General features: G+C 42.2%; 1 protein-coding gene across 3 annotated transcripts in view; it reads left to right on the forward strand.

Moving 5' to 3' along the window:
- The window catches only part of LOC138755104 (protein disulfide-isomerase TMX3-like), a 174791-nt gene that overhangs the window by 120529 nt on the left and 30992 nt on the right, over nt 1-23270 (forward strand). The window lies entirely within an intron of this gene.

Below are 23270 nucleotides of genomic sequence, written 5' to 3' on the forward strand. Positions count from 1 at the left end.
TTATTCATTACTGTGGCCTTGTGTAGTAAATACATAATGGATTATTACTTTTGTACCATAATGTGTGTAAATTGTTACATAGTTAATAGATGGTAGTTCATGTGGTATATTTTCCATATATTCTCTTCTTTCATATCTAAATGGCCTCACATAGAGAGAGAAGAAAAAGAGCCACACACAAAAGGTCAGATTAAACCACAGTAATTATCACCAAAATGTATTTCTTATCTGCACTGCCGGCATTCCAAAGCCATCTGTTGGTGCATTAAGAAGGTCGTACCAGTCTGTAACCTTATTCAGGATTCCATTTTGTGTTTTAATTCACTTTAATACTACTTTCCTTTTCTTAGATTTGTCTTTTGGTTTTTAATTGGCTAATGTCACAATTGCATGTAAGATATGTGATCCCATGACCCTCCAAATATTTAGGTTAGCCAAACAAGCCATCCATTCTGCTCCTTGGTCCCTGTCTAAAACTGCCTAACTGATTATGCATATTTTGTATTGCCTTAAAGATATTGAAGGATTTATCTGTAACCTTTATAATGCAGTTATCCTCTACAATTGAGCAGACCCCACCCTGGGTAGCAAACTGATAATTCACCGCATATCTGATTTGTTGAGAGAAAAGGCTCCATTCTACCAATTCTCAACTAACAGCCTCCAAACCTGCCACTGTCTAATTGCCCAATTCCATTAAGCCACAGATGAGATGATTACGATTCTTGGCAGCCACCACCCAAGCTGATCTTCCAAAGGATATGGAGTTCAGGATTCCCCATCCGAAGTCAGATCCTAGGGTATCAGGATTGTTGTGGTCCGCACAAACTCCTTTGTCACTCCTCAGGCGATGGTCCGTCTTCTGACTCGAGCGTTTTCTGGGCATGGGTTGAGAAGAGATCCTAACGTCCCAATGGCAAACAAGGTAGGGAGGCTGTTTCCTATACGACATAGCCTTTATGAGGTCTCAGTACATTTGTTTTATCAATGTCTGGGATCTCTCTCCCTCTCCCTCCCTCTCACTCTCTCTCTCTCTCAGCAAAATCGAGGGTAATTTTTTTCCTACCCTTACTTTATTTTTCCCATTGTTTTTCCTAGCAACATCCCCACAAACTACCTGAGTTCCTCAAGTTAAATTCAAACATCCCTTCCTAAAACAAGTGCATAAGAAGTGACCTTCCTTTGTCTCAAAATCGTGTTCTTCTATACAAGGCAAATCACCTTTCAGTTTTACTATCCCATATCCCATTTTATCAAAACACATGGGGTACCTGTTATTTAAGAAATATGCTGACTGTGAAGTGATTGCATTCTGAAAGCGAGTACCCTGGCAACCTCCTCTAGGCATACTATCTATCTGATCAAATAAATGTGGCTTGCTTTCTACACACCTTCCTTTAGCTGCTTGGAGCCACTTAGCTGATTCATTAGCCAATAGCCCTAACTTCTGATTGATGCTGTAAACATTCATCTTAGCAACATATAAGTAAGACACATTTAAAAAGATATTATGCTGACACCAGAAATTCCTCTTTTCAGTCACGACTCTGATATTCAGTTCAAATGTCAGGGCGACAAGAAGCATAACAATAAAGTTTTCGTGTTGTATGTGGGCCTCTCTTATTTTTCAGTCTGTTACAATAAAAGTCTAATGTCTTAGGCCTTTTTCCTTAAGTCTTTTTGGGGTATCTTGTGAAGCTGTCCTTTAGGCTTTACTGCATTCAATGTTATTACCGGGACCCAGAATGGCCCTTTCCAGCGACTTTTCCAATTCTTCTGATCCCAATTCTTTACCAGAACATAATTTCAAGTTAGACATTAGGATATTCACCACTTGATCTGTTGGATCACCTCCTTTAGGTGTGCTTGTGGTACCTGTGAACACATCTCTCAAAAAAATTTTAGTTGGATTACTCAAATATTTGTCATCACCTAATAATAATAAATCCATCCCTACTGCCGGTGTGGGCTTTGATCTCCAAAATGTCCATATTGGCTGTCTATGGACCATCTCTGCAGCAGATAGCCTTGACTTAGCCTGCAGTGTCATCTGCATTTAAAACAATGCTAGGGGTAGCATTTTTTAGTCAATTTTAGCTCTGTTTCCTCAGTCAATTTGGCCAGTTTAGTTTTTTTTTCATTTGCATATTCCACTATTCCTGCTGCCTTGGATTAAAGGGAGTAGTGGAACCACTGTAATCCCCAATTCCTTTATCCAATTCAACCCAGTTTCTGTTGACAACTTGGTCAATTTATTCTTTAAGGACCCAGGCAATAATAACAAGACAATACTTATAGACAGTACTTAATTCTATAAAATCAATCCATATACACTCAAATGGTAGGCATTCAATTTCTTTACCAGGATTATTTTGTTGGCAGATAATACATTCCATCCTTTGGAAGGTTCTACTTTCTTAGATTAGTTATGTGCCATTCCTATGCCACTCATCTTTAGTTAATCTACATTATTGCATATATAATTAAGTAGTACAAGTAAAAGAAATTGCATTTGGTACAGAAATTTTCCAGCAGGGGTCATTCATAATTTGATTTCTGGCACACCCTTACTATTACAGAGCTTAATGAAATGGTAGGAGCATTTCCCTGAACTTCATCCCCATATCAGGAAAGATCGTTTTATTCAAGCAGTTTATCACTTGCATTTTTTTCTTTTTTTCATTCTCATTTTTTTAAAAATTAAAAATAAATATTCTATTCTTTTTTACCCACCCACCCTCAACAAACTCCACAAGGGAAGCATTAAAAAATCATCATAAAAGAAACACATACAACAATTTCTTTCTTTCTCTTTGGCTTGGCTTCGCGGACGAAGATTTATGGAGGGGTGATGTCCACATCAGCTGCAGGCTCGTTTGTGGCTGACAAGTCCGATGCGGGACAGGCAGACACGGTTGCAGCGGTTGCAAGGGAAAATTGGTTGGTTGGGGTTGGGTGTTGGGTTTTTCCTCCTTTGTCTTTTGTCAGTGAGGTGGGCTCTGTGGTCTTCTTCAAAGGAGGTTGCTGCCCGCCAAATTGTGAGGGGCCAAGATGCACGGTTTGAGGCGATATCAGCCCACTGGCGGTGGTCAATGTGGCAGGCACCAAGAGATTTCTTTAGGCAGTCCTTGTACCTCTTCTTTGGTGCACCTCTCTCGGTGGCCAGTGGAGAGCTCGCCATATAACACGATCTTGGGAAGGCGATGGTCCTCCATTCTGGAGACGTGACCTACCCAGCGCAGTTGGATCTTCAGCAGCGTGGATTCGATACTGTCGGCCTCTGCCATCTCGAGTACTTCGATGTTGGAGATGAAGTCGCTCCAATGAATGTTGAGGATGGAGCAGAGACAACGCTGGTGGAAGCGTTCTAGGAGCCATAGGTGATGCCGGTAGAGGACCCATGATTCGGAGCCGAACAGGAATGTGGATATGACAACGGCTCTGTATACGCTAATCTTTGTGAGGTTTTTCAGTTGGTTGTTTTTCCAGACTCTTTTGTGTAGTCTTCCAAAGGCGCTATTTGCCTTGGCGAGTCTGTTGTCTATCTCGTTGTCGATCCTTGCATCCGATGAAATGGTCCAGCTGAGATAGGTAAACTGGTTGACCGTTTTGAGTTTTGTGTGCCCGATGGAGATGTGGGGTGGCTTTACTAAACTCATACATTTCAAGGAAGACTACCACATCTTAATAAAAAAGTCATAATTATCATCCAATTATATGTTATTTTCTCCATATAAATACAGGACTTCAACTCATTATGCCAATGAATTACATTTACCTCAACCTCGTCTTTCCATGAAATCACGACACATTTACGTGCTACAACCAATGCTGGATGAAGAAAAGCTGTTTGAAACTTACCCAACCCCAAATCAGTAAATGGGGCAATACAACCTTGTTTACTTCCGAAATCTTTTTTCCAGGATTTAAATAAAGTAGTACGAGAATTTTTATGGAAGGGAAAAACTAGCTAGCGTAGCGACACATAAATTGACTTGGAAATATGCTTTGGGAGGTTTACAATTACCTCATTTTCAAAATTATTATGAAGCAGCTCAATTAAGATATATTAATCGTATGTTGGATGTTTCGTGCGCCCCTAGTTGGGCGAGGGTAGAATTGGCTGGTATTTCAGAACCTTATTCACACCATTTTACATTTAAGTGGAATTCTGTTTTATTACAGAAATACAATGTACCGATTTTAAAACATTTGTTAGAGATTTGGACTAAAAGGAATTTATTGATAGGTATGAAAGGTAAAATATCAGTTCAAGCTCCAATATATCAAAATAAATTGATTCCTTTTTTGTTGAATAATCGAGTTTTAAGAGAATGGTAGATTAAAGGAATAAAGTTGTTGCAGGATTGTTTTGAAGAGGGTAAATTTTTTATCATTTAATCAACTTAGAGAGAAATTCAGAATTTCAGTGAATTCTTTATTTGTGTACTGCCAAATTAGAGCATTAGTGAAAGATAGTTTTGGAAGGGAAATGAAAATTCCTAAATTAATGAAATTTGAGTTTCTGATTTCTCATTCATTAAATAAGGGTTTTATTTCTGAGATGTATGTGTTGTTGCAAGACACTATGGATAAAATAAATTTAGATAAATCTAAGATTAAATGGGAAAATGACTTAATTTGTGATATTAATCAGGCAGATTGGGAGACGATGTGTTTTGATGGTGTGACAAAATTTCATAATGTAAGATATAATATGATTAATTATAATTTTTTGCATCAGTTGTATCTGACCCCTGAGAAATTGAAAAAAAATGGATTTAGTAATTCAGAATTATGCTTTAGATTTGGACTCTGTGTCGGAACATTTTTACATTTAGTCTGGCTTTGTGATAAGGTTCAATCATTTTGGCAAAAAATTAGGGAATTTTTAAATTGTTTAAGATCCAATTTTTGCTAGATCCAAAAAAAATTTTGTCAGTTTATCGCTTTCTGAATAAATGGTAAAGAGACCATTTATAACAGTAGCTTTTGCAGTAGCATCTATGTAAGTATTCCCATGGGGTAAAGAGTTCTAGTATGGGCATAAATATTATTTTCCCTATCACATAGGCTCTAACAAAGGCAAACAATTCAAATTCCTGGAAAAACTGGATGATAGAAGGCAGCATCTTCATTACTTAATTTTTGTATTTTTCACAAGGCAGTTTTAAAATGGCCATCGAGTTAACAGTAATACACTCATAGAAGGTCAGATGAATTCACTAAGGGAAAGGTTCATAGAGGCTCAAAAGTGCTTGAGTCATCTAATGGATTAGACATCAGGAGAGCTGCCCCTAAATGTTATATGTATTTTACTTTGGGTTTCAAACGTACCTCAGCTCTCTCTCTTTAATACTTGGTCCAAAGGTCATCACCACTCTTCTAGGTTGTTATTGGTATTAGACCAGTTTCAATTAATCTTAAACAGCGTTGCAGTTTTTAAAAATAATTCTTTCTTCTATGTGATTCGTTTTAACTCCTTCTGTACAAGTTAGTACCAAGAAACACTGCAGAACTGGAACACAATTTCTTCATTGTTAGTTTTAAAGTCCAACAACTTGTGAAATTGCTGCATGATTGAAGCACTCTGGAAGGCAGGTTTCAAATTACTGCAGATAACTTTCAGTTCAAGCTCTTTAACCCCTTCCTCCTCACTCATGCACAGTCTTTCCACTGTCAATGAAGGTGCAAGGCAAACTTTCAAGTTTGATTTTTTCCAAATGAGCCACAATTTTATGTCAAAGCTAAGTCAGAAACCTTCGTCGTTATTGTAACTAGTGAGGCACAGGTCTGGTCACAGTGGCTGCTAGGGTACATATGGGAGTGGTCTTGTCCATGTTGAGACTCAGTTTGGATGAATATGTGGATTGAGCAGTGTTTCAGGAGAGGGTCTCAGTTTTATGGGCCATTAGAACTGACTCTGGGGAAGATGGGACCAGTACAAATCTGAGGTTAATATCGTAGGGGGCTTTTTGCTAGTTTTATTGGGGAGGGGTTAAACAAATATGGCAAGGGGGTGTGAATCCATGCAGAAAGACAAATGAAGCAATGCAGAGACTAAAGCAAATGTTAGGAAAGTAAGAGTGGAGCAAAAAAAATCAAATGCAAAAAACACAAATATTACTGGATTCTAAAAGGACAGTGGGCGCAATGTTCTTTATCTGAATCCCCATAGTTAAAAACAAAGGTAGAATTGAAGCCATAAAGCGAATATTGTACTTTAAAAGACTCCTCTGATGGAGAAATTTATTTGAAATGAAGCAAAATATTTAAGTTAATGCAATGACAAAGAGGAGGCTGTCATGCCAAGCAGTATTAGCTGTATGGTGCTGACTTACCTTTGGGAGTAGAGCCCATGCTGGCAAGGGAGAAGAGTGTGGGATGATTAATCAGGTGACTGAGGAGATGTTGAGATTATGGAAGTGAGTTTCTCAAAAGTCTGAAGTAACGTTGGAGAAGAATTCTGACATCTATGGACATGTGTAGCTTTCGAATCTACTAGAAGTGGCATGCATTAGGAATGCTTTGAGTCTTTGTGATCAATTATTTTTATAATTTAGACCAGCCATTCTCAACAATTTTTTGGCTATGGCCCCCTTAGGACTCTGCTCAAATCTTGTGGGCTCCCTTCCCAATCATGTTTTTTCTGTAGTTCTCTTCTCTTTCTTTCTTTGGCTTGGCTTCGCGGACGAAGATTTATGGAGGGGGTAAAAAGTCCACGTCAGCTGCAGGCTCGTTTGTGGCTGACCAGTCCGATGCGGGACAGGCAGACACGATTGCAGCGGTTGCAAGGGAAAATTGGTTGGTTGGGGTTGGGTGTTGGGTTTTTCCTCCTTTGCCTTTTGTCAGTGAGGTGGGCTCTGCGGTCTTCTTCAAAGGAGGCTGCTGCCCGCCAAACTGTGAGGCGCCAAGATGCACGGTTTGAGGCGTTATCAGCCCACTGGCGGTGGTCAATGTGGCAGGCACCAAGAGATTTCTTTAGGCAGTCCTTGTACCTTTTCTTTGGTGCACCTCTGTCACGGTGGCCAGTGGAGAGCTCGCCATATAATACGATCTTGGGAAGGCGATGGTCTTCCATTCTGGAGACGTGACCCATCCAGCGCAGCTGGATCTTCAGCAGCGTGGACTCGATGCTGTCGACCTCTGCCATCTCGAGTACCTCGACGTTAGGGGTGTGAGCGCTCCAATGGATGTTGAGGATGGAGCGGAGACAACGCTGGTGGAAGCGTTCTAGGAGCCGTAGGTGGTGCCGGTAGAGGACCCATGATTCGGAGCCGAACAGGAGTGTGGGTATGACAACGGCTCTGTATATGCTTATCTTTGTGAGGTTTTTCAGTTGGTTGTTTTTCCAGACTCTTTTGTGTAGTCTTCCAAAGGCGCTATTTGCCTTGGCGAGTCTGTTGTCTATCTCATTGTCGATCCTTGCATCTGATGAAATGGTGCAGCCGAGATAGGTAAACTGGTTGACCGTTTTGAGTTTTGTGTGCCCGATGGAGATGTGGGGGGGCTGGTAGTCATGGTGGGGAGCTGGCTGATGGAGGACCTCAGTTTTCTTCAGGCTGACTTCCAGGCTTGCGGAAACAGTTCTCTTCTACTGACTCCATAAAACATAAATAATATTTTATGATTTCAGTCCGTGGCCCTCCCTTAAATGAGCTGTGCCTCCCATTGAAAATGGCTGATTTAGAGATGCAGTTTGCCCTTTCAGCCTGTAAGCCTGTGCCATCAAATTACACTTATAACACCACATGGAAAGTAGGGATGCTGGGGTTCAGTAAAATATATTTTTTTTAAACTTTTTTTATAGAGATTTGTAGGGGGGAGATCTGGAGTCTTTGTTTTGGAAGTGTTCCCAAAATCTGGTCATGGTATGAGGGAGAGAAATAGAACCCAATCAATCTGACAATACATTGACAAAACAAATTGTGCTACAGCGATACAAGTATTGCAGCCTCTACACTCCATCCAACACTAAACACTTCCAGCGCTCTTCATCTGTTTTCCTTACCTCCATCTGTGTCCCCTTTCAGTGGCATCATATTTGAGCTATTCCTGTCCAAAATCATTAAAACATAATCTTTCTTCTTAACAATTGTGATGGTGTGAGAACACCCAGTTTTTTTTTGGCCCTTTGTTTTCCAACAACCATTAAGAAAATTGGGAGCTACAATACACATATTTCTCTGAACAGTAAGTAAGTACTTTTGTCATTGTGAAAGAAAACACAACGAGATTAAAAACACAACCCGCTCTAATCACGAATTCAACAAATTCAACAAGTATATAAAAACAGTACACTAATTGGCAGAATTGAATTCTCGATTCTTGAGCCTGTTTCTGATTTAATGAGCCTATATCGTCTACCCAAAGGCAATAGGTCAAACAAATGATGGCCTGGGTGAGTAGAGTCAAAGATATTGGCTGCTTTCCCGATAGAGTGAGAATGAAATAAATCCTCTAAAGAGGACAAGAAATACCCAGTTATCTTTTGGGCCGTATTGATAACGTGTCTGTTGCTAATACTGTACATTTAATAGAAGAATGAAATAAGGCTTTGCAGTTGAAGCTAAGTTTTATTTCAAAGTCTCTTAGAGTTCCAGACCAGAGCATACATTACACCAGCCATTCTCAACCTTTTCTTTGGCTATGGTCCCCTTAGGACTCTGCTTAAAGTTTATGTATCCCCTTCCCTGTGAAGTGGTCGTTTAGTTGCTTTCTTCCGTACTTCTCTCCCACTGACTACATAAAAAGCATTTTTTTTTAAATTATGATTTCAGTCCAAGCCCTCCTCTTACATGTGCTGCAGCCCTTGGGGTGGGAGGGGGGGGTGTGTCGGAGGTGTACGGCCCCTGTTGAGAATGGTTGCTTTATACCAAAGATGATAATTTTTGGGGTAGGTCTGCAAACTGCACGTGCTCAGACTTTTTTTTTAATTAACCAGATATCTCAAAATTGTGAAGTGAAAATAGTCAGCCAAATTCTGAAATAATCTGTGGTCTTAAATTGAAGGTTTTAAAAGAGCCACAAGCCAATCAGGTAATAAACTTTATTAGGAACTCCATCACTAAAGCCAAGTGATAAGGAAATAAAACTAATAGTTTCCAATCTGCCTTCACAGTCGTGGATACAACAAAAAAATATCATCTTTATTGTTGGAGCCAAGACTCTGAGAAAGAGGAACTCAAAACAATCAACGATAACATCTCTTTTACAATATGAAAAAAGCTGACTCATTCCCACACCAAACCTTTGGTATGCTAATGAGTCAAGAGATGGTGGTATAATAAAATGGGTGCATTGATTAGAATTATTAAAATTCTAGAAATTTGCAAATATAAACCTGCTGGAGGAAGGATAAAATACAAAGGAGGAAAAATTGGGCTAGTTTGTCTGTCATCAAGAGGAAATAAAACAAAGTAATGCTGGAACTCTGAAATATTGGAAATGTACAGTTTGTCAGGCAGGCTCTGTGGAGGCCAATACTGGATTAATGTTTTGGTTCCTTGATCCCCCAGAACCTTTCAGTGGGTGTGTCGTGTCTGCTAACGGCAGTGCTCCCAAAATGAGAGACGTCCACACAGCACGAGATGAACCAGTAACTGAACTTTATTTTGAATTACTTGCACTGCTTGTGGAGACTACCTACTTCCTGTGAGGGTTGCGCTGACCTTAGGAAGTGATATCAGCACGTCACAGCATCACTCCTCATCCAGCAGCTTGCAACAAGGAAGTGGTGCTGTTCTCTGGGCAATGCATGTCGCCAATGCACTTCTTGAAAGGGAAGGGGGGCCTGCGCTGTCTTGTGTCAGGTGACTGGGGCGGCGATTCAGCCATCTAACCGCGTGGTCGCTCAGCCCGCTATACCACCCCCAAAAATCGCTGCCTGTGTCTGACCTGGGGATTCGGGGCGGGCTGGCCGGAGTCCAAATATGCTGCCTTGAGGCGGTCAATGGTAAACCTGTCCTGCCACTTGCCAATGTCCAAGGTGAAAACGACACCATGGCACTGCCAACCTTGAATGGGTCTTCGTAGGGGCATTGTAGGGATGTCCCTTGCTGTTTTCTTCAAACAAAAATTAATTGGGTCGATTGCAGGTTCGCCAGGATGTAGCAGGGTGGAGAGCTGTGACGCGAAGGCTATGGAGGTTTCTGTTTAACTGTTTGTTCCCTTAAATGCTGGAGGACGTCTAGAGCACTGGGTTGTGGGCCGGGAGGTTTCAGTTACTGGTTCATCCTGTGCTGTGTGGACGTCTCTCATCTCGGTAGCGCTGCCGTTAGCAGACGCTACACACCCATTGAAAGGTTCTGGAGGATCAAGGACCCAAAACATTAATTCAATATTGGCCTCCACAGAGCCTGCCTGACAAACTGTACATTTCGAATTCGGTCGACTACAGACTCACCGGGATGTGGTAGGGTGGAGAGCTGAGTCAGGAAGGTTGTGGAGGTTTATGTTTACCTGTTTGTTCCCTTAAATGCTGGAGGACGTCTAGAGCACTGGGTTGTGGGCCAGGAGGATTGAAGTGAATGTCCCCAGGATGGGAAGTGGGGAGCCGTACACCATCTTGGCTGACGACGCTGGTAGGTATTCTTTTGGTGCTATGTGAATTTCTAACAGCACCGATGGGAGTTCATCCATCAAATTCAGGCCTTGTAATCGAGCTTTCAGGGGTGCTTTCAGATGGTGGTGGAAACATTTGACGAAGTTGTTTGCCTGAGGATTGTAGGCCATGGTATGGTGTAACTGGCTGCCACAGAACTTAGCTAGGTTGGAGCAGAGTGAGGACATGAACTGGGCTCCTCGGTCCGAGGTGATGTGAGTCAGGACTCCAAAGTGTGCGACCCAAGTGGACAAGAAAGCTTTGGCGCATTGTTGAATTTGTTGAATTCGTGATTAGTGCGGGTTGTGTTTTTAATCTCGTTGTGTTTTCTTTCACAATGACAAAAGTACTTACTGTTCAGAGAAATATGTGTATTGTGGGCAGAGGTATCGCTTCCAGCCAACGGGTAAAATGATCGATTACTGTGAATAAATACCATATACCTTGGATCATGGGGAGCAGGCCAATGATGTTCACGTGCACATGGACAAAACGGTGCTGCGCCAGGTCAAAACTCTGGAGCGGGGCCGTGGTGTGTTTGTACAATTTGGTGCATTGGCAATCCAAAAAAAAGTCCACAAGGTTACATCGTGGCGGAGGCCGTGCCACACAAACTTGTTAGACACCGGGTGGACCGTGGACCTTATGGAAGGATGTGGCAGACCGTGTATTTGGTCGAACACCTTGGGTAGGATGGGTCTGGGGAAACCTGTGGACATGTCACACAGTAAAGTTGGGCTCCCCGGTGAAGGATAGAAATCGCTATCCTTCAGGCTGGTGATGGCGGTCCGGTAGGCCTGGGCATCTGCATCTTCTGCTTGGTCTTTGGCTAGCTGAGCATCGTCGAGCCCTCTTGAGATGGCAGCGATGGCCGGTCAGGACAGTACATTGGCCTGTGACGTGGCGAATGTCTGTTGTATATCCAAAATGTAGGAGAGGTGTCGTTGTTGTCTCGCCGACCACAGGTCGAAGATCTTGCTGATTACATGGGTGAGTGGTTTGTGGTCTCTGTAGGCGATGAAAACCCTTCCTTCTAACATGTCATATTGCCAGGTACAGGGCCTACAGCTCACAGTCGAACGTGCTGTATTTGAGTTCTGGTGTCCAGGGATGTTTGCTGAAGAAAGCCGGGGACGCCACTATTCATCGACCCACTGCTCCAGCACCACACTGACCACTCTGTCAGATGTGTCTGTCATAAGAGCCAGGGGGCAAGAAGAATCTGGATGGGCCAAAAATGTGGCCTCCGGTAGTGCCACTTTGGTTGTCTGGAATGCTTCAATGGTTTCGAGTGTCCACTGGAGCGCCGAGTATGATGAAGTTTGCATGAGGGTAGCCGCTTCCAGGAGGAAACAATGATAGAAGTTCACCATCCCAAGGAATTTTTGTAGGCCCTTGATTGTGCTCAGCCTGGGAAAACATTGGGTGCCTTCCACCTTATCCAGCAGCATGTGGCCCCCTCTCAGGTAATAAGGTGTCCCAGGAAATTGATAATTTCCAGGCCAAATTGGCACTTAGTCGGGTTCACCGTGTCCAAACTCCTGCAACCTTTAGAAAAGGTGAGTCAGGTGCGTCCTGTGTGTGCTGGCATCAGGGCTGGTGATGAGAATGCCATCCAAGTAGATGAAGATGAAATGGAGGTCTCTGCCAACTTTGTCCATGAGACGCTGAAATGAGCTGCATTTTATAGTCCAAAAAGCATCCGAAGGAACTCAAGAAGGCAGAAAGGTTTAATAATGGCCGTTTTCGGGAATTTATTGGAATGCACCAGAATCTGATGGTACCCGTTGACGAGGTCCACCTTGGAAAAAATCCAGCAGGCCTGGAGCCTCATTGCGAAATCCTGGACATGTGGGATGGGGTTTCTATCTTGGACGGTGGCGTCATTGAATCATCTGTAATTGCAACATGGGCACCAATCGCTGGAGTTCTTTTGGACCATGTACAGCAGAGACACCCAGAAACTATTTGAACGATGGACGATACCCAGCTCCTCCATGGCAGCGAACTCAGTGTTGGCTTGGAGGAGTTTGTCCTGCAGGAGGCACCATCCCCGTGCATACACTGGAGGCCCGATGGTCTCAATGTGGTGCTTCATGCCATGTGGTGATTTAGCGTCGTGGAAATTGGGAACCAACAATGACCTTGGCCAATAGGAGGGCATATTCATTATGGTCCAGAGCGTGGATTCCTAATGGTAAAATGGAACATTGCCATAGAGTAAGTGGGTATGAGTGGAATGTGGTAGCATTGTCCAAACAGCATCTGATCACATCCATCAGGGGCTTATGTGGCTGGAGCAAATCTGCTCTGAGTGGGGCTTGTCCCATGGACGCAATCGTACACTTCCAGTGGAAAACCTTGTCCGCGGCATGGATTGTGACAAGGTGGATGCTGAAACTCAGAATGGAGGGTCCATTGGCTGCCTGTAGGGGAAGGCCCTTGGAATTGTGTTTGAGTTCGAAATACGTCAGCAGAATGAGGCTTATCTCTACACCCTTGTCGTCTAGGAAATATCTCTTTGGTGGTCCCTGAGCTAGGGTAGGCCTTTATGGGTGTCAACTGCCGAGGCCGCTATTGGCATCCAGCCTGTCCGTTTCCCACTTCCGCACTTGACTTGGTATCGGGGTATGCATCGCTGGGCATTATGGCCCCATCTGCAGTGGTAGAAACAGTAATCACTCTGTCTAAGCACTCATTATGTTGCGGTTGGACCGCAGCTTTTGCTGGAGGGCCCAGTGGGTAGGCTGAACCAGCGGCACCGACAGTATAGATGAGTTGCATATGTATGGAGCTCTGTTGCGGAGTGCGAAAAAGTCTGTCTGCTTCCTTGGCTACCAGGACTGGGGCGCTGAAATCCATGTGGAATATTGCCGAGGAAACATGCAGCAGTATTCTTGGAGAGGAACAGGGCCTCGAACAAGAAACAGTTTGTCAGTCTGCTAAGGCCACCATTTCATGCATGAGCTTGGAGGGGTTCTTATCGCCTATTTTTTTCAAGGTGGACCTCGTCAATGGGTACTATCAGATTCCGGTGCATTCCAACAAATTTCCTATCGTCCGTATTTATGGTCCATAGGAGAATTTTCCATTAAGGAGCTTACTTTTGCTGTAGTAGCTGCGTCCATGGCGCTGATGACGTGCCAGAACTTGGTATCCTCCGAGACAATGCCTCTGATCTGGAACTGTGACTCAGGCAGTTGTAACCAATTCCTGGGCTGATTTGCTCAGAAGGACGGCAAATGCACGCCCACAGCATTGGTCACAGCTGTTGCATCTGTAGCGGTAGTTGCATCTGTAGCGGTAGTAGCATCCTGCTTCCCAATGGTTCCCAATGGAACCATTGGGATCACCACTGTAGCATCTGCTAATGGCAGCACTACCACAATGAGAGACATCCACAGCATGAGGGTGAACCAGTAACTCAACTTCGTTTTTAATTACTCGTGCTGCTCGAGGACACTGCCCACTTCCTGTGAGGAGCGTGCTGGCCTTAGGAAGTGGCACCATCCCCTAGGCATCACGTGTCGCCAACCGCGGGCTTCTCCTTGAAAGGGAAGGGGAGCCCACACCATCTTGTGTCGGATGACTGGGGCGGTGATTCAGCCCATCTGTATGGTCGCTTGGCCCGCTACAGATGTATATATGCTAGATGTTAAGGATCACTTTAAAAGACACAATGAAAGTCATCAAAAATAAATTATGCTAAAGCAAACTGTTTAGTATTCGAGGATAGCTTTACTGACAGAAATAGGAAGGGTTGGGCTGTTTCTAGAATGGCTAGTATAACTATTCAAAAGCTGAATTGATCCTTGCTTGGTACTCAATTATTTACAATTTGTAACAAATAAATTAGGGATTGAATCCAAGTACTATACAGAAAATCCCCTGGTATCCAGCCCCTATGGGGATTGGTAGTTGTGAATTTTCTGGTTGCTTGAGATTGAGTGTTATTACAAGCCCAAAGGACCCCAAAACCCAGCAGCAACTGAAATTCACCAAGACAAATGGTTACTTAAATGAAAGTTGCTTTTAATTATCTTTAACATGAAAACAGGATCAAACTTTAACTTATTACTACAGGTATTAATTAACTAATCTAACTTAACCCCCTTCTAATTCTAAGCGCATGTGTCTGTAATGTGTATGCAAGTTCAGAAAAGTTCTTTAGTTTACAGTCCAATGTCACTTCTCATTCATCCAAGTTTACTGGTTGCAGGCAATTCTTTTTTGTGTACAGAATTTAACATTTATGAAGTTAGCCAGGCTTTGGTACTTGAAAGGTAAATGGTTATCACTCAGGAAAGTTATTGTCAGTTTTCAGAGAGAGATTTGTTCTTCACTGGACACAAACTGATCCCTTTCAATCAGCCACATCAGTGTCTTGCCGAACAAACTTGCCCCATCAGGGTTTTCCATATGATAACCTCTTTCTTTCAAGTCACCACAGAATTCCTTTTTGTTTCTCTTATTTCAAGTAAAACATTAGGAAGCCAGTCCACTCTTGTATGAACCACAAAGGGTTTGACCAGGCTGAACTCAGCACTCACAACACATCTTCAAAATGGGGTTTTTCCACAAGCTTTTCAGCTTGTCCTGTTCTAGTTCCAGTTGCTCCTGTTGAACTGTAAAAAAATGCAGAACTGAATTCTCTCTTTCAGTGGAAAGCCTGTTTTTGATTCTCTCTGCTTGCAAAACCACATGACCCCCCCCCCCCCCCCCCTTAGAACAGCAAGCAGCACTCAGACAGCCTGCAGCTCTGAACCTAATCCTCCGAGTTCTTTCATCTGTTGCTTTTCAAAAACAACAATCCATTAGTGAAGTCCCTTGGGCACTCTTCAAAGTTTTTGCAATAGCTCTCGGAGCCAGGTCTATTTTAAATGAGATCTGTTTTGTGACCTGCACTAAAAAAAACCTGCCACACTTTATCTCCCAAAATCATATCTATATACAATATAAAACACAACATAATCTGTCACAGTGTTGCATGTTTGGCAAAATAGTGGCAAGGCATGCCAATTTTAAACTTCCATATTTTTTACCTATTTATTTTATGCAACTTTTTGGCCAGTTGCTTGAGGCTGCCAGTTGTTTGCATTCCGTAAACCAGGAGTTTTACTGTATTCTAACAAAATAATGATTGTTGGGTAAGCAAGAAATTAGGCTGATGTACAACCATTCAGTAAGGTCACCACTGAATTTCTGCATCAACTTTCTTGAGCTCAGTACATACCTAGAGTCAAAGATCTTAACGGCCATGAAGACAGGGCAAATTAACATCTGAAGAGCATTCTCATCCATCTTGGAACAAGTTTCCATATTGTGGTCACAAATGGCCAATTTCTTATTCCCACATCATGACACTGTCAAATCTCAGAACTATCTTCTCAGTAGCTTTCCTATCAATATATTTCAATTATATTATCGTTCTTCTGTTAGTGTAAACTTACTCAACATACCAACATGATAACGGTACGGCATGATGCAGCACAGTTAACATCGCAATTGGCACAATGCTATTACAGTGCCAGTGACCTGGGTTCGAATCCAGTGCTGTCTGTAAGGAGCTTGTACGTTCTCCCCGGGTCTGCATGGGTTTTCCCCAGAGGCTCCAGTTTTCCTCCCACTGTTTGAAACGTACAGGGGGGTGTAGGTTAATTGGGTGTAAATTAAACGGTGCAGATTCAGGGGCCAAAATGGCCTGTTACTGTGCTATATATCAAAATTTTAAATTTACACATGTACTGAGTCATGTATTGTTTTTAAATGTGTTATGTCTGTATGCATGTTTTGTACTGTTCTGCACTGTGGACCAGAGAATGCTGTTTCATCAGGATGTACTGGTATAATCAGATGACAAAAAAACTTGAACTTGAAGTTCAGTGATGACCTTACTGAATGGGAGAACAAGTTCAATGAACTGTTTGGCCTTCTAGCATTTCTTATGTGTTACGAGCCCAAAAGACCCAAAAACCCAACAGCAACAAACATTCACCAAGGCAAGTGGTTTTTAAAACAAAAGTTATTTTTAATCAACTTTAAACATGAAAATAGAATCAAGCTTTAACTTAACTCTCTACTTAACTAACCCAAATTAACCCCCTTCTAATTCTAAGCTCACGTGTATGTAATGTGTGTGTAAATTTAAGAAAAATTATTTGAATCACAGTTCAATCTCCTTCTTCCAAGTTCTCTGGATGCAGGCAACTCTTACACTGCACAGAATTCAACATGTATAATGTTCATCAGGGTTGGTGCTTGAAAGGTAAATGTTTACCGCTCAGGAAGGTTCTTGTAGGGTTTGTAGGGAGATTTGTTGTTCCAGGATTTCCACAACTGAGATACCACCATTAGTCACCTCAATGTCTCGCTGATGAAACTCTGACAATAAATCTAAAATCTGACCTGAGAAAAAAGCTTTCTTCTTCTCTTCTCATTTAGTGCATCTCAGGGTGGAATGTATGTGAATAAAATTTTAAAGCATCTCATGTTAAGAGTAAGATTACCAATGTGGGGCGAAGTCAACGAGAGGAGGGAGATATTATTTGCCCCCTTTCCCCTCTCCCTCCTCATCCCCTCCACTACCCATTTCCAAAATGTTCTGGTGAATCATGACTGAAATGATTTGTCATATAGGGTAGGTACATAAACAGTCCTTGTAAATACCCACAAAAATGTGATTTGAGTACAACAGAGATGAGCAGATGATTTCTTTGCATCGTACAAGCAATGCTATTTGGTTAATAGAATTATCTTGTCTTTCAGTAGCTGCTTGATGTCTCCATTCCATGTTGTTCTGGAAGGCAGTTGATAACCTCTTAGCATTGCATCCAACAAGAGTCCAATGACAAAGGGTGTCCAGTAATCACAGTTTTGCAATGAAGATGAGCGACACAAGACTTTGAGTACAAATTGAATGCTGTCATTTGTGTTTGAAAGTTCAGCTTGGGTTTGTTTTATTTGCGTATTATCAAAATATGATTTTTCTAACCAATATTGTAGCAGTTCATTATTGCAGCAAGTTACCTGAACAACAAAGATGGAACTTTCTATGTCATCTTCGTATACCATAATAGAAAGGTGGTCTGTGTTGTGCGATTGAGCCATGAAGTCAACTGATGGAAAATATCTGTAGCTTAAAAGAGTAAAACAAGTATTTAGAATTGTCTGGCCAACACAAGGTGGATTTGAATAGAGTCATTTCCAGAATACTATCAGAGACATCCCAAAAGTTAACATCCATCAAATCTTACATCCCACATATTTACTGGTTACAACGTCTTTATAGAAGTGGCATATTTATGGGTTGGCCTTCAGTGCAGCAAAGGATGTCATGGTGTCAGCTGGAGACACAAGACTGCAGTTACTGGGATCTCCATCAAGAGATGCTTCATGCATGTAGGTAATATAATGGCAATGATGTTTACCCCTTCCTTTTTGGAGTATGTGAAATCAACCTGCACTTTCATCAGCTTTGAAGGCTGGTGATGAAGGCTTTCGACCTGAAATGTGGACAATTCCTTCCCCTTCCACTGATTCTGCTCAACTCCCCTGATTTTCTCCAGCAATGTTTTTTGCAAACGTTGTTAGCTGGGTTGTTAGACTTGGGTAATAAAGATGATGAAACCAGATGCTGATTAAATCTACAGGGAAAGGATAAAAATGAATATCCTTTCAAATTAATAGTTGTGTCATGTTCCCCAAGGGATACTTATGCTCATAAGCATGTAGCATAATTAACCCCAACTTTATTTCAGTAACAAATCTGCTTCATCAATGGAAGGTACTAAATGGAATTCAATGAAATTGTCACTAGTTCTTCAGAGATGTGGGATTAATAACTGCTTAAATTTAAAGGAAAAAGGAAATCACAAAGTATTTAGGAAATATTCTTAAATTGTGAGATAGTACTCTCATTGGTGTGTTTAAAAATGGCAAAAATTTTAATTACAGATGGCTTGTGCAAGTGGAATTTCAAAATTCATTTAAAATTTAAAAAGCAGTTTATTTTAAATGGATGGCAAAATATGCATCAAACTATTTGTAAGATTATTTAAATGGAAGCCTTTTTTCTGAAAATCGTCATCAATCAACCATGATTTTCAATTATTGCTCTTTATCAGAGAAATTAGATCTGTGAAAATCTTAACATTTAGCCAAACTTGGCCATATTAGCATAAATTCACATGAACAATAAACACTGACGTGTACAATAGCCAATCTCACCCTATCAGAGATATTCCTTTTATCCTATTCAAATCTCCCACACCCTCTCTTCAACTTAGATGATCATATTTTGCATCCTATCCAATTTAAACAAAGGGTCAACCCCCCCCCCCAACACGTACACAAAATTACTTCCCATTGTTAGCTACCAAATACCAAGTTCTTTAAACAACACTACCAACCCTCCACCCCTTCTTTATAAGATTCCTGATTAAGTATAGGAATCAAGAGATCATTCGTCCAACAATGTTTCCACTCATGCCTTGTGAAGGAGTCTAGCTGCTCTTGCAGTTTTTAAGCTTTAAAAATTTTTCACCTACCTTTTGACCATCCTGAACTGACATGTAGAAATATTTCATTGTGCCCCAGGATCTTACTTTCTTCCTGTGTAAACTTTGATTGTAGGGAACAACACAGCACAACTATATATGCCTTTATTCCATATTCACATGCCTGTATTAAGAATTTTCTTTGGTTTTTTTTCTTCCTTAGTATTTTTCTTTCCACCCTTCTCCACAGTTGAAGGCTGTTCATTTGGTAGTCATACCTCTACTGCCAGACTGACTAATATATTTAGCACAGATCAAGCATTTGACTGCAAATCGGATCCACTGCCTTAATAACTTAAGCCTTTTGGGGACATACTGCAATCTTCTTAAAAAAAAAATGCCTACCTGATTAACTCTGACTGCCAATACACTGGTACATTTTCTTATCCCAACTTTACTCATTGGAAGTTGACTTCACCTGACAGTTTTATTTTCACACGTTGGTCATTTTCGTACCTAATTTGTGTGAGGTGAATATAAGTCCCACTTCCTCTGTGGGTGCACTGACCAATGAGAGGCTTTGTGAAGTGGAGAGAGTACCATAAAATAAAGAAATTGTTCTATTGGCTCTACTGTTCTCAAGCTTGACAGATGATATGGATTTTGAATAACCAAATGTTAAGAGGTAACTTTTAAATTATGGAACAATTGGATCACCTGTTTTGTATATGGCCTGACCAGGATATATTCAGGCACACGCATGCCTACTTTTTGCTCAGGAAGGGCTCAGGTCCAAAATGTGGGTTATGTATCTTTACCTTCTATGGACACTGCAAAACCTGCTGAGTTCCTCTAGCATTTCTGTTTTTACTAGATGTATAGGCAGAAGTTTATCTTTTGGACAGTAGAAACGGCAGAAAGACATTCAGTTTTCTCCTCTGGTTCAGGCAGACTCATTTAAATAAATAAGAAAAAAGCCTCTGAATGATACGTGACTTGGAAAGAAATTGTAGGTAATGGTATGACGTGAAACCCCAATCCGCCATAGCAGAAGTTATGGTTTTGGGAGGTGCTGTTAGCGTAGCCTTGGCGAGTATGATCAATGTGCATTGTGCACACTGCATTCATGGCCCTGGTGGTAGAGAGAATAAGGGCCTTGGTAGAGCATTGGATATGGTTTTGTGTTGTTTCTAAGAAAGGATGTCACAGAGGGAGCACAAGAAAATATTTGCAGATTGGTTCCAGGGATGACAGGTTTGTCAAGGAGATTGGGAGAGATTTTTTTTTAAAAGAGAAGTGATCTCATCAAATACTGCAAGGGCTTGATGTGCTAAATGCCAGGAAAATGTTTCTCCTGACTGAAAAGGACCAGGGACACAATTGGAGAGGGCCCGACCATTTAAGGTTGAGGAGGCTTTGAGATGTCAGCTGGGAAGTTGCTCAATGCTGTATTCCCAGCCACTGAACTGTTAATATAACCATTCAACTTGCGTGGTGGATGGAGGTGATTATGTTCCATGGTGATGTATATAATGTTTGTAGACGGGAGGACTTATTTATGGTAAATCTGTTGAATGTCATGGATTGGTGATTGGATTCTCACTCATTTAAGTTAATCGTTATTTGGCCCTTATATGGAATAAATGTGAATTTCCTTTAATCTATCAATGCATATCTAGATGTTATCTTGGTCTTGCTCGGGTTGATTTTTAATCCTTGGAGTCCAGGGGGAAAAAAAAATCAAGTTGCTATCTTCATCCTGATGCTCAGTGGCAACCGTTTGTATTTTCTACAGGATGCTCTACACCACACATGTCAAACTCAGGCCCGCGGGCCAAGTTTGGCCCGTGATATAATTATATTTGGCCCGCAAGATCATATCAAATATGTATTAGAACTGGCCCACTGGCCGCCGCACCAGTATAACGCATGCACAGCTAATACTACAAATCCCAGAATGCTTTGCAAATGCATTGGCGTCAGCCCGCTAATCGCCCCCACCTCCTCTCTTTACTTTCATTAGCATCTGCGACCTGTCGCCCAACTCACATGTAATAAACCCCTTACGGAAAATGGACAAACTAAAGACAGGAAACAGGACCTTTCAAGACAGGTGGGAGGCAAACTCTGACCCCAGAGTTTGATGAACTTGCATCTAAGAAGAGATGCCAAGTATCTGGTTTAGACCCAGGTGCATCAGAGTAAATCACAGTGTAGCAAGCTAAGCTTGGATTAATATTTTCTTTGGTTCACTTTGGACTGTTCATAGTTGAAAGATTGGATTTTCATTGAAGCAAATTGTTATTTTTTTGACTTGTTGGCTTGTGAAAAAAAATACATTTAAAAGGAGCTTAAAGGCTATAGAGAAATATTATTTATTGAATATTTTATTTCATTTGTTAATGCTTCTTCTGGAAAGAGTTTAACCATAACTATTATTAAACATTTATTTTAATAAGAAAAAGTTTAACATTACATATGTTGAAAGAAGAGAAAACATGCAGATTGTTGTTGAAGATTTTCAATAAATATTTAGTTTGGCCCACGACTTAGTCCAAGTTTTTAATTTTGGCCCTCTGTGAATTTGAGCTTGACACCCCTGCTCTACACCAATACTCCTTAGACCAGGGGTGGCCAAACCTTTTTGGTTGTGCGCCACAGTCAGAAAAATATTAAGTTTGGCAGTATTCAACCAGTTACACTGCAAGAAAAACTGTTTTTAGACCAGTAAACCTCTGTGCCATGAAACATTCTCCTGGCATTTAGCACATCAAGCCCTTGCAATATTTGATGAGATCACTTCTCTTTTTAAAAAAAAATCTCTATAAAAAAATAACTATATGACACTACTGAACCATTTAACTTTTGACATCGCAGTAGTTTATTGATGTACTCACATATTACAGTCGGCATTTCTATTTCTGCTGAATTCAATAAAACTCTTTCAAACTCTCATTCAAAAAGCAGTGCTATGGCGGTGAGAGCAGTGGAAGAAACACAGCCACCACGATGAGGGTCGTTAATGACTGTTCTTATTCAAATTCAGCACATCCCTATAAGGGCAGCATGAGCTCAGTCACCTGGTGCATTGTGATATCATAATCGCTGCCCAGGGTGCACGCTGGAAGGGATGCTGGAGTCAGAGAGAAACCTCTGATGACGCCATTTCCCCATGGCTGCCCCACCATGTGGTGATACAAGCGGGGCCGGTTCACCATGAGGATGTGCACCACCACACAACCTCCCTCCCAGAACCAGCAACACGTCCTGTCGCTTTGGCAGCTGGCCCTGGCACTTGGTCATGGCCGTCTGCATCGGCTGTGATAAATCCAGGTGGGCCACCTTCATGAGGTCCATCGTAAAAAGTTCCTCTCTCCCCCCGCCCACCCAATGTTCAGGGTGGAAGGTTCCACCGGATTGGTGCAAGACTTTGTATGGCCCCTCTTACGGTCACTGTAGCATTGCACCTGGTGGTCCCCTCCGCACGAAAACAAACTGGGCCAAGTCGAGCTCTTTGGAGAGGTGAAGCGGCTGGGTGCCATGGTGTACTGGGGGTGGGGGAGCTAGGGAGGCCAGTCGGCTGTGTAGGTCCGCCAGCAGGTTTTTGTCAGTGGCTGTGGTGTCAGGGTCTGGGCAGAAAAACTCACCTGGCAGGGAAAGCAGTGCACCATAGACCATCTCCACTGCTGAAGCCTGCAGGTCCTCCTTGGGTGCAGTCCTAATCCCGAGGAGGATCCAGGGTAGTTCATCCACCCAGACTGGTCCAGAGAGCCTGGCCATAAGCGATGCCTTCAGGTGCCTGTGGAACCTCTCCACCAACCTGTTGGAATGCGGATGGTAAACTGTGGTGTGGTGGAGCTTAACCTCCAGGAGCTTCACCATCTGAGTCTACAGGGCAGACGTTAACTGCGCCTCTCTTTTGCTAGTGATGTGCACCGGAACTCCGAAAGGGGTGAGCCATTGGCTGATCAGAGTCCTGGAGCACGTCTCTGCAGAGGCCTCCTTAATTGGGACAGCTTCCGGCCACCTTGTGGCCCGATCTACCACTGTGAGGAGGTAACGAGCCTCCTTGGACACCGGCAGGGACTCGATGACATCAATGTGGATGTGTTGGAATCTGCGAACCGCCGGGTCGAAGTTCTGGATTGGGGGCTCGCGTGTGTCGCTGGACC

The sequence above is a fragment of the Narcine bancroftii genome, chromosome 2 (assembly GCF_036971445.1).
Source record: "Narcine bancroftii isolate sNarBan1 chromosome 2, sNarBan1.hap1, whole genome shotgun sequence".
NCBI classification, from domain to species: domain Eukaryota; kingdom Metazoa; phylum Chordata; class Chondrichthyes; order Torpediniformes; family Narcinidae; genus Narcine; species Narcine bancroftii.